General features: G+C 28.6%; 1 protein-coding gene and 1 long non-coding RNA gene across 3 annotated transcripts in view; both read right to left on the reverse strand.

The window, feature by feature from the left end:
* LOC142238146 (uncharacterized) overlaps window positions 1-13066 on the reverse strand; it is a 404035-nt gene that overhangs the window by 213373 nt on the left and 177596 nt on the right. The gene's annotated exons all lie outside the window — the stretch shown is intronic.
* On the reverse strand, window positions 986-1299 carry LOC142238740 (uncharacterized). The gene is made up of 2 exons (XR_012722804.1): window positions 1129-1299; window positions 986-1066 (listed from the first exon to the last, which is right to left on the reverse strand). It is a non-coding gene; the product is annotated as an uncharacterized LOC142238740 (long non-coding RNA).

The following is a 13066-nucleotide window of genomic DNA, read 5'->3' on the forward strand; positions in this document are numbered from 1 at the left end:
CTTCTCTAAGTGGTTTAACTGGAATGTGGAACGCCGTTCGGACTCGGCTATAAAAAGGAGGTCCCTTGTCATTGAGCTTAACATGGAATCGGGCAGCACTCAGTGATAAGAGAGAAGTTCACCACTGTGGTATCACAATGGACTGAATAGTCTAAGTGAGCCTGATACATTGGGCTGCCACATAACCTAACCTAACCTAATTTGGGTCAGAATAGAACCCTATTGATTTTGGAAGAAATCGGTTTAGATTTAGATATAGCTCCCATATATATCTTTCGCCCGATATGCACTAATATGGACCCACCAGCCAGAGTTTTATACCGATTTGCTTGAAATTTTGTACAAACATAACACTTAGCCGTATAGTCAAGTGTGCAAAATTTGATTGAAATCGGTTCAGATTTAGATATAGCTCCCATATATCTTTCGCCCGATATGGAAAAATATGGTCCTAAAAGCCAGAGTTTTGGCCCAATTTGCTTAAAATTTTGCACAAAAAGAACAATTAGTACACCCAGAAAAAAGTGACCCATTCTTTAAGTTAAAATGAACTAATTGTGAAGAAAATAGAACTTCGTATAGCGCCAAAGACATTTTTATTTTTTTGAACAATGTGATTTTCGTTGAAACTAGTTAGAATGCATTCCATATATTAGTTAACATTTTCCTATATTTATGTACCACTATACTACAGAATGAAAAAATTTAACTGAATTGAATTCATATATGGAATGATTTTATTGAACTTTTTTCATTCATTGGGACAAATCTTACATATTTGTGGTAAACCTTTTTACTTCAAACTTAGAACTGCTTACCTTACAATTTTATTTATTTATATAGGCAAATTTTTCTTCAATAAAATACACGGTTTATTAATATATTAAATATATTTATCAAGAATCAACAGCATCGACTGGCCTTGAAATATTAGTTTATTATTCCACTATTTCCAATTTCCTTGTAATTTCATCAACTGTAAAACGCATTTTTCCTTCTTCTTGTACCTTTCACTTTTAATAAGTTGCTGCGTAACGAGTTTGTCCTCCTTTTACAATTTCAATACCTACAAATAAAAAAACACATAAACCAATTTTTTCACAAAAGGTTAGCATCACTGAATGTTACCTGTTAATTGAAGATTCCAAAATGAAGACGAATGAAGGGGTTGTTATTCTGTTTTCTTTCTTTATACACCATCACGAACATAATTTTTTCTCACTAATTTAAAATAACAAATATTTTATATTTTATTTATTATATTATTTTACTATATTATTTTTTAACAATCCCTCCGTATACCATAACAACGCGATTCCAACTAAAAAACAACCCACGCGCAAACATACCGATTACATCGATGACAGTTATCGATTACAGGTAGATAAAAGAAATATAGGAACATTTCCTATATTGTAACAAGTGTGTCTCCTTAAGTTTTAAAAGGATTGAATACGTCTTAGTACGAATGAACTAAAATATTTTTCTATGCCAAGTGTTATTCGTATGTATGATAAGCTTTCTATAAAAAAGGAAGTCTGAATTATTATTTTATAAGAAATTTTACTAAATTTGAGGAAACTTGGTTTTAGTTCATATTTTGTTTATTTTTACGAATGCTTTGTTATCAGTGAATAAAATGTTCTTGTTCAGTAGTAAATTCTTATACCCAGCGAAGAAAACAGTATTAGTAAAATTCCATGCCTTATTCTAGTTAATGAACTATTCCTAACTGCTTTCAGTTTAGGATTTTTTTTACTGAAGCAAGTAAATTTTATTATTTTAAACAAAAATTTAACTTAATGGAAATAAATTGGCTAAACTAAATTGATGAACATTTTTTCCTTTAGTTCCGAAGGCACGTTTTTCTTGGTGTACTATAGTCAAATGGGCCAAATTTTATTGAAATTGGTTCAGATTTAGATATAGCTCCTTAGCACACTTGACTACACTACTAGTTGTACTCCTAGTGCAAAATTTCAACCATATAAGTCTATATATATACCATATAAGTCTATAAAACTCTGGTTTCTGATGCATATCGGTCGAAAGATATATATATATATATATATATATATATATATATATATATATATATATATATATATATATATATATATATATATATATATATATATATATATATATATATATATATATATATATATATATATATATATATATATATATATATATATATGTCAATCGCATTGTCTGAGGACATTTTTTTCATGTATCGCATCATATGGGGACATTTGCATTGTTCAGGGACAGTCCCCAAACTATCTACATACCCACCGCATTGTTTCGGGACAGTGATAGTTCAGGGTCATTTTTGCAAAATCTGTAATTCTATTACCCTTTTACAATTCCGATATGTATTTGTGGTTGTATGGACTCTTTTCCAAAATATCATTTGAATTCAATACAATAATTCAATTTTAATAATCCTTTCCGCGTGCGAGCGTTGCCACTTTTCCTCAAGTTCTAACGCCGTTGTTTATACAGTACCTGATTATATATTATACAGTACCAGCATATTATACAGTACCCAAACATTATACTGTATCGAAACATTTGCAACTACCATAAACATCGCAATATAATGTCATAAAAAAGGAGTGTTACAAGATTCCGTTTTTGTAAAATATCAAACTAAAAATTTAATCGATTTCATTAATATTTACCATTTTATGAAACTAAATATATAAAAAGTCAAATGTGCAATTGCATCCTGTAATATATTATTACTCCATGCACTCTACAGCCGCATGAAAAATAGTCATTATTTTTTAATTTATTTATATCAATTTTTTATACACAATTGGCCAAAGGATTTCGATCGGATTAAGATCAGGTGATTGAAGAAGCCACTACATACCATTAGTATTGTAATGCACAAACCACGTTTTGCAAGCTTCTGATGTGAGTTTTGGGTCGTTATCCTCTCCAAAACTCCAACGTGACGACATTTCCCAACCTATGAGGATGGTTTTGAACATCTATTCATTAATTCAATTTAGTGGACCCATTAGCCGAAAATAATCACCAGACCGCGATGTGGGCTGTTTTCCTCCATTTTGTTGTGCCAAAGTAAGCAAATTTTTCGAAAAATGGCCACGTCTTTTACAAAATTTAAAACAAAACACGCATATTGGGAATAAACGGAGTATTTTAAAGAGAAATTGTTAAGTACAAATTTTGTACAAAAAGCTTAGTTTACGAGATATCGATCGTTGAGAATTCAAGTATTTTATCATTTTTGTTTTTTTTCGAAAAATGAATGTATTTTTCATAAAAGTTAAGATACAACGTGCATATTGTGTATATAAAGTGTATTCTAAAGAGAAAATGTTAAATAAAAAGTATGCCCAAAATGTTTTGTTTTCGAGATATCGATCGCTGAAAATTCAAATTTAAAACGTAACATGCATATTGGGAATACCTGGTGCATTCTAAAGAGAAAATATTAAGTAAAAATTTTGCTAAAAATGCTTAGTTTTCGAAACATCGATCTTCGAAGATTTAAATATTTCAGCACTTAAGAAAAATGGCTGCTTTTTTTCCAAAACTTGAGACAAGACATGCATATTGGGTACATATGGTGTATTCTAAAGAGAAAATATTAAGTAAAAATTTTGCTAAAAATGCTTAGTTTTCGACATATCGATCGTTGAAAATTCAAATATTTTACCACTTTTTCGAGAAATGGTTGCATTTTTAAAAAATTTGAGACGAAACATGCATATTGGGAATAACTGGTGCAATCTAAAGAGAAAATATTTAGTAAAAATTTTGCTAAAAATGCTTATTTTTCGAGATATCAATCGTTGAAAATTTAAATATTTTAGCACTTTTTCGAAAAATGGCTGCACTTTTTCCAAAACTTGAGACAAAAAATGCATATGGGCTATATATGGTGCATTCTAAAATGAAAATATTAAGTAAAAATTTTGTTAAAAATGCTTAGTTTTCGAGATATCGATCGTTGAAAATTCAACTATTTTGCCACTTATTCGAAAAATGGTTGCATTTTTTACAAAATTTAAGACGAAACATGCATATTGGGAATAACTGGTGTATTATAAAGAGAAAATATTAAGTAAAAATGTTGCTAAAAGTGTTTAGCTTTCGAAATATCGATCGTTGAAAATTCAAATATTTTACCATTTTTCGAAAAATGGTTGCATTTTTTACACAATTTAAGACGAAACATGCATATTGGGAATAACTGGTGCATTCTAAAGAGAAAATATCAAGTAAAAATTTTGCTAAAAATGCTTAGTTTTCGAAACATCGATCTTCGAAAATTTAAATATTTTAGCTCTTAAGAAAAATGGCTGCATTTTTTCCCAAACTTGAAATAAAACTTGAGACAAAACATGTATATTGGGTATATATGGTGCATTCTAAAGAGAAAATATTAAGTAAAAATGTTGCTAAAAATGCTTAGTTTTCGAGATATCGATCGTTGAAAATTCAAATATTTTACCACTTTTTCGAAAAATGGTTGCATTTTTTACAAAATGTAAGACGAAACATGCATAGTGGGAATAACTGGTGCATTCTAAAGAGAAAATATTAAGTAAACATTTTGGTAAAAGTTCTTTATTCTCGAGATATCGATTGTTGAAAATTCAAATATTTTACCACTTTTTCGAAAAATGGTTGAATTTTTTACACAATTTAAGACAAAACATGCATATTGGGAAAAACTGGTGCATTCTAAAGAGAAAATATTAAGTAAAAATTTTGCTACAAATGCTTAGTTTTTGAGATATCGATCGTTGAAAATTCATATATTTTACCGGTTTCGAAAAATGACTGCATATTTTACAAAATTTTAGACTAAACATGCATATTGGGTATGCATGGTGCATTCTAAAGAGAAAATATTAAGTAAAAATTTTGCTACAAATGCTTAGTTTTCGAAATATCGAACGTTGAAAATTCAAATATTTTACCACTTTTTCGAAAAATGGCTGCATTTTTTCCAAAACTTGAGAAAAAACATGCACATTGGGTATAACTGGTGCATTCTAAAGAGAAAATATTAAGTAAAAATTTTGCTAAGAATGCTTAGTTTTCGAGATATCGATCGTTGAAAATTCAAATATTTTACCAATTTTTCGAAAAATGGTTGCATTTTTTACAAAATTTAAGACAAAACATGCATATTGGGAATAACTGGTGCATTCTAAAGAGAAAATATTAAGTAAAAATTTTGCTAAAAATGCTTAGTTTTTGAGATATCGATCGCTGAAAATTTAAATATATTAGAACTTCAGAAAAATGGCTGCATTTTTTCCAAAACTTGAGAAAAAACATGCACATTGGGTATAACTGGTGCATTCTAAGGAACAAATATTAAGTAAAAATTTTGCTAAAAATGTTTAGTTTTCGAGATATCGATCGTTGAAAATTCAAATCTTTTACCACTTTTTCGAAAAATGGTTGCATTTTTTTTTTACAAAATTTAAGACAAAACATGCATATTGGGAATAACTGGTGCATTCTAAAGAGAAAATATTAAGTAAAAATTTTGCTAAGAATGCTTAGTTTTCGAGATATCGATCGTTGAAAATTCAAATATTTTACCAATTTTTCGAAAAATGGTTGCATTTTTTACAAAATTTAAGACAAAACATGCATGCTGGGAATAACTGGTGAATTCTAAGGAGAAAATATTAAGTAAAAATTTTGCTCAAAATGCTTAGTTTTCGAGATATCGATCGTTGAAAATTCAAATATTTTACCACTTTTTCGAAAAATGGTTGCATTTTTACAAAATTTAAGACAAAACATGCATATTGGGAATAACTGGTGCATTCTAAGGAGAAAATATTAAGTAAAAATTTTGCTAAAAATGCTTAGTTTTCGAGATATCGATCGTTGAAAATTCAAATATTTTACCGTTGTTTCGAAAAATGGCTGCATTTTTTACAAAATTTTTGACTTAACATGCATATTGGGTATATATGGTGCATCCTAGAGAGAAATTATTAAGTAAAAGTTTTGCTACAAATGTTAATTTTCGAGATATCGATCGTTGAAAATTCAAATATTTTACCACTTTTTCGAAAAATGGTTGCAGTTTTTACAAAATTTAAGACAAAACATGCATATTGGGAATAACTGGTGAATTCTAAGGAGAAAATATTAAGTAAAAATTTTGCTCAAAATGCTTAGTTTTCGAGATATCGATCGTTGAAAATTCAAATATTTTACCACTTTTTCGAAAAATGGTTGCATTTTTACAAAATTTAAGACAAAACATGCATATTGGGAATAACTGGTGCATTCTAAGGAGAAAATATTAAGTAAAAATTTTGCTAAAAATGCTTAGTTTTCGAGATATCGATCGTTGAAAATTCAAATATTTTACCGTTGTTTCGAAAAATGGCTGCATTTTTTACAAAATTTTTGACTTAACATGCATATTGGGTATATATGGTGCATCCTAAAGAGAAATTATTAAGTAAAAGTTTTGCTACAAATGTTAATTTTCGAGATATCGATCGTTGAAAATTCAAATATTTTACCACTTTTTCGAAAAATGGTTGCATTTTTTACAAAATTGAAGACAAAACATGCATATTGGGAATAATTGGTGCATTCTAAAGAGAAAATATTAAGTAAAAATTTTGCTAAAAATTTAGTTTTTAGTTTTGAGATATCGATCGCTGAAAATTTAAATATATTAGAACTAGGGTTGCCAGATGATGGTTGCCGAAATCCGGGACTTTGCGGCGTACATTCCGGGATTTGTCGGGACAAAGAAACAGTCACATTTGAGTTTCACTTGCATATAAAATTTTGTTTTACAGTAATACACTAGAAATTTGGATAGCCAAATTTTTTGTTTAGGTCCGACGTTGCTAAGATTTTACCACATTCATTTTACTAGTATTAGCCATCCACGCAACTATAACCGAAAAATAAGAAACCCGTAATTTCAGATATATTTTCGAATTTATTAAAAAAACTCATTAAGCACGAATTCATATAATGTGCAGGTAATGTGGTACAACATATATCGTAATTGCATATATTTTATACTTATTTAGTACTCGTGATTTTTATCAACTGACTCAAACAACATTCTCTGACAGACACAATCTGTTCAGCTTGGTTTAGTTATTCGCATGTTTTTCGATAGGGAAAAAAGCTACTATACCACATTTCCAGCCTGGACCAAATTTGCTGAACTTACTCTAATAGAAAAAAAATGGGTTCCACAATCGTAAACGGACGTTGACAAAATGAAACGGAAACGTTCACAAAAAATCAAAACGGAATGTTCACGATTTCGTCCACGGGCGTTCAGGATTTCATGAACGGCATTATTTTTTCTTTGGCCATGAGTCTTAAAATAATCGCTAGACGTTGTTATAAAAACTCCGTCGGTGGTGCAATGTGCTAAGGCGATTGTTAAATGGTATGGTGCAGACAACACAGATTCGGAAATCTTTTTTTTTATTTTGTTTATAAATTGGTAACTATTACGTTTTCAGAACGCTGATTGTTTTTTTGACAACGCATGGTGTCATTTTTACGTTGTCAGATTGACCGCGTCCGTTTTCAGTTTGACAACACATGTGTATTGATTCACTTTCATGAACGGATCGTTATGACTCATGATTTTTTCTATGGGTATAAAGTCCGCCTTTGCCTACAGACTGGGAAATTCCCAAATATCTTGGAGCCTCTTTCTCCTATGATTCCAGCGATGAAGCGAAGAAACTCATATTCACTGACATATTACTATCGGGATATATGTTTAGATCCATTTCATTTGGCAATCCAGGCTATTGTACACTGAAAAAAATTTTGTCGTGTCCTTAAAATACCAATGCGAATTTGGCTTAGCATAGCCGACGTATTTCTCAGTTGTAAAGATTTTTTTTCTTTGTTAAAAAGTCAATAAACTTTTCAATACCCACAAATGGGTATCTTAACACGAAAATTTTGTTTGACGAAGGTCAACGAGGCTTTAAAAAAACTTCTTCCAAATTAATGAAATCGTCTTTAAATTTGTGCTTTTGTGTCCTGATTACAAAGCAAAAACATAGAATAATTCTAAAAGTCGAGTCTGAATCAGGAAATTTAAGTTATCGTTAATGAACTTTGAAAAAAAAAGGAAAAAATAAATTAAAATATGTGTCCTAGGATCATGTACGCAAAACTCAAATTTAAAAGAGAATTGAGTCTTCTTTGGTTCGGAATCAATACCACAATTATTAGAGTAAACACTGAAAAAGCAGTAAACCCACCAGGAAGGAAATTTTTTGTTAATTTTAGAAAATTTATATAATTTTCAGAAAATTTTAACTAAACACTATTACAAAAGCTGACATCACGCAGGTATAACAAAAATAAGTAAATATTTTTCGACAAATTCAAGAAAATGTATTAGACATAATTAATTTTTTTGTTTGAAAAATGTGTTTAAAAGTGCAAGAATGTCTTCAGTGCCATACGAAGTTCAAGATGGGCGCATTTGTAGTAAAATTATAATTTAGTAAATCTTGTTTTTTTTTGTATCATCTTTTCCTGTTTTTCAATTCATTTAACTAACGTACCCCAAAAATTGTTAGAGTAAAGAAAACATTCTCCAAACACAATAATCCCATGAAGTATTTATGGCAACAAACATTGGTTCTGCGGTAGCACTTACCGTAAACTGATTATTGTAATTTCTACAAATACACACAAAAATATTTTTTTGTCTTCAATCAATTAAATTTTAATTGAAATGTCTTCAATCACAGAGATGATAGTACCATTTAAAAAATTAATTGATACTGTTAATTTTTGTAATTGATTTTTTGTTTCAATTAAAACATTTTTAATTAAATATTTTTTAAAACCAAATTAAATTAAGACTTTAATTGGAAAAACTTTCGTGTAATGTTTTTCTGTGTACATTTCACAGAAAAACGTGAATTTCAAATCAAATTAGATATTTGGGTATATGTGCTTTTATGTTTACTGCTCAAGTGACAGTGACGGTAAATTGTTATGTTTCTTTTTGTGATGATGAACAAAATCTGATCAAATCATATCTTTTCTACAAAATTGAAATATATGCGTTGTGTAATTGAAATTCCGGGATTTTTGACAAATTTTGTGAAAGATTCGGGACACTTCCTGGAGACCAAATTCCGGGACAATCCAGGCGAATCCCGGCCATCTGGCAAGCCTAATTAGAACTTCAGAAAAATGGCTGCATTTTTTCCAAAACTTGAGAAAAAACATGCACATTGGGTATAACTGGTGCATTCTAAGGAACAAATATTAAGTAAAAATTTTGCTAAAAATGTTTAGTTTTCGAGATATCGATCGTTGAAAATTCAAATCTTTTACCACTTTTTCGAAAAATGGTTGCATTTTTTTTTACAAAATTTAAGACAAAACATGCATATTGGGAATAACTGGTGCATTCTAAAGAGAAAATATTAAGTAAAAATTTTGCTAAGAATGCTTAGTTTTCGAGATATCGATCGTTGAAAATTCAAATATTTTACCAATTTTTCGAAAAATGGTTGCATTTTTTACAAAATTTAAGACAAAACATGCATGCTGGGAATAACTGGTGCATTCTAAGGAAAAAATATTAAGTAAAAATTTTGCTAAAAATGTTTAGTTTTCGAGATATCGATCGTTGAAAATTCAAATCTTTTACCACTTTTTCGAAAAATGGTTGCATTTTTTTTTTTAATTTAAGACAAAACATGCATATTGGGAATAACTGGTGCATTCTAAAGAGAAAATATGAAGTAAAAATTTTGCTAAAAATGCTTAGTTTTTGAGATATCGATCATTGAAAATTCAAATATTTTACCGTTGTTTCGAAAAATGGCTGCATTTTTTACAAAATTTTTGACTAAACATGCATATTGGGTATATATGGTGCATTCTAAAGAGAAAATATTAAGTAAAAGTTTTGCTACAAATGTTAATTTTCGAGATATCGATCGTTGAAAATTCAAATATTTTACCACTTTTTCGAAAAATGGTTGCATTTTTACAAAATTTAAGACAAAACATGCATATTGAGAATAACAGGTGCATTCTAAGGAGAAAATATTAAGTAAAAATTTTGCTAAAAATGTTTAGTTTTCGAGATATCGATCGTTGAAAATTCAAATATTTTACCGTTGTTTCGAAAAATGGCTGCATTTTTTATAAAATTTTTGACTAAACATGCATATTGGGTATATATGGTGCATCCTAAAGAGAAATTATTAAGTAAAAGTTTTGCTACAAATGTTAATTTTCGAGATATCGATCGTTGAAAATTCAAATATTTTACCACTTTTTCGAAAAATGGTTGCATTTTTTACAAAATTGAAGACAAAACATGCATATTGGGAATAACTGGTGCATTCTAAAGAGAAAATATTAAGTAAAAATTTTGCTAAAAATGCTTAGTTTTTGAGATATCGATCGCTGAAAATTTAAATATATTAGAACTTCAGAAAAATGGCTGCATTTTTTCCAAAACTTGAGAAAAAACATGCACATTGGGTATAACTGGTGCATTCTAAGGAACAAATATTAAGTAAAAATTTTGCTAAAAATGTTTAGTTTTCGAGATATCGATCGTTGAAAATTCAAATCTTTTACCACTTTTTCGAAAAATGGTTGCATTTTTTTTTACAAAATTTAAGACAAAACATGCATATTGGGAATAACTGGTGCATTCTAAAGAGAAAATATTAAGTAAAAATTTTGCTAAGAATGCTTAGTTTTCGAGATATCGATCGTTGAAAATTCAAATATTTTACCAATTTTTCGAAAAATGGTTGCATTTTTTACAAAATTTAAGACAAAACATGCATGCTGGGAATAACTGGTGCATTCTAAAGAGAAAATATGAAGTAAAAATTTTGCTAAAAATGCTTAGTTTTTGAGATATCGATCATTGAAAATTCAAATATTTTACCGTTGTTTCGAAAAATGGCTGCATTTTTTACAAAATTTTTGACTAAACATGCATATTGGGTATATATGGTGCATTCTAAAGAGAAAATATTAAGTAAAAATTTTGCTACAAATGCTTAGTTTTCGAGATAGCGATCGTTGAAAATTCAAATATTTTACCACTTTTTCGAAAAATGGTTGCATTTTTACAAAATTTAAGACAAAACATGCATATTGAGAATAACAGGTGCATTCTAAGGAGAAAATATTAAGTAAACATTTTGCTAAAAATGTTTAGTTTTCGAGATATCGATCGTTGAAAATTCAAATATTTTACCGTTGTTTCGAAAAATGGCTGCATTTTTTACAAAATTTTTGACTAAACATGCATATTGGGTATATATGGTGCATCCTAAAGAGAAATTATTAAGTAAAAATTTTGCTACAAATGTTAATTTTCGAGATATCGATCGTTGAAAATTCAAATATTTTACCACTTTTTCGAAAAATGGTTGCATTTTTTACAAAATTGAAGACAAAACATGCATATTGGGAATAACTGGTGCATTCTAAAGAGAAAATATTAAGTAAAAATTTTGCTAAAAATGCTTAGTTTTTGAGATAATGATCGCTGAAAATTTAAATATTTTAGAACTTCAGAAAAATGGCTGCATTTTTTCCAAAACTTGAGAAAAAACATGCACATTGGGTATAACTGGTGCATTCTAAGGAACAAATATTAAGTAAAAATTTTGCTAAAAATGTTTAGTTTTCGAGATATCGATCGTTGAAAATTCAAATCTTTTACCACTTTTTCGAAAAATGGTTGCATTTTTTTTTTACAAAATTTAAGACAAAACATGCATATTGGGAATAACTGGTGCATTCTAAAGAGAAAATATTATGTAAAAATCTTGCTAAAAATGTTTAGTTTTCGAGATATCGATCGTTGAAAATTCAAATCTTTTACCAATTTTTCGAAAAATGGTTGCATTTTTTACAAAATTTTAGACGAAACATGCATATTGGGAATAACTGGTGCATTCTAAAGAGAAAATATTATGTAAAAATCTTGCTAAAAATGTTTAGTTTTCGAGATATCGATCGTTGAAAATTCAAATATTTTACCACTTTTTCGAAAAATGGCTGCATTTTTTACAAAATTTAAGACAAAACATGCATATTGGGAATAACTGGTGCATTCTAAAGAGAAAATATTAAGTAAAAATTTTGCTAAAAATGCTTAGTTTTCGAGATATCGATCGTTGAAAATTGAAATATTTTACCGTTGTTTCGAAAAATGGCTGCATTTTTTATAAAATTTTTGACTTAACATGCATATTGGGTATATATGGTGCATCCTAAAGAGAAAATATTAAGTAAAAATTTTGCTAAAAATGCTTAGCTTTCGAGATATCGATCGTTGAAAATTGAAATATTTTACCGTTGTTTCGAAAAATGGCTGCATTTTTTACAAAATTTTTGACTTAACATGCATATTGGGTATATATGGTGCATCCTAAAGAGAAAATATTAAGTAAAAATTTTGCTACAAATGCTTAGTTTTCGAGATATCGATCGTTGAAAATTCAAATATTTTACCACTTTTTCTAAAAATGGTTGCATTTTTTCAAAATTGAAGACAAAACATGCATATTGGGAATAAATGGTGCATTCTAAAGAGAAAATATTAAGTAAAAATTTTGCTAAAAATGCTTAGTTTTTGAGATATCGATCGCTGAAAATTTAAATATTTTAGCACTTAAGAAAAATGGCTGCATTTTTTCCAAAACTTGAGAAAAAACATGCACATTGGGTATAACTGGTGCATTCTAAAGAGAAAATATTAAGTAAAAATTTTGCTAAGAATGCTTAGTTTTCGAGATATCGATCGTTGAAAATTCAAATATTTTACCACTTTTTCGAAAAATGGTTGCATTTTTACAAAATTTAAGACAAAACATGCATATTGGGAATAACTGGTGCATTCTAAGGAGAAAATATTAAGTAAAAATTTTGCTAAAAATGCTTAGTTTTCGAGATATCGATCGTTGAAAATTCAAATATTTTACCGTTGTTTCGAAAAATTGCTGCATTTTTTACAAAATTTTTGACTAAACATGCATATTGGGTATATATG

This window comes from Haematobia irritans, chromosome 5, assembly GCF_050003625.1.
Source record: "Haematobia irritans isolate KBUSLIRL chromosome 5, ASM5000362v1, whole genome shotgun sequence".
In the NCBI taxonomy this organism is placed as follows: Eukaryota; Metazoa; Arthropoda; class Insecta; order Diptera; family Muscidae; genus Haematobia; species Haematobia irritans.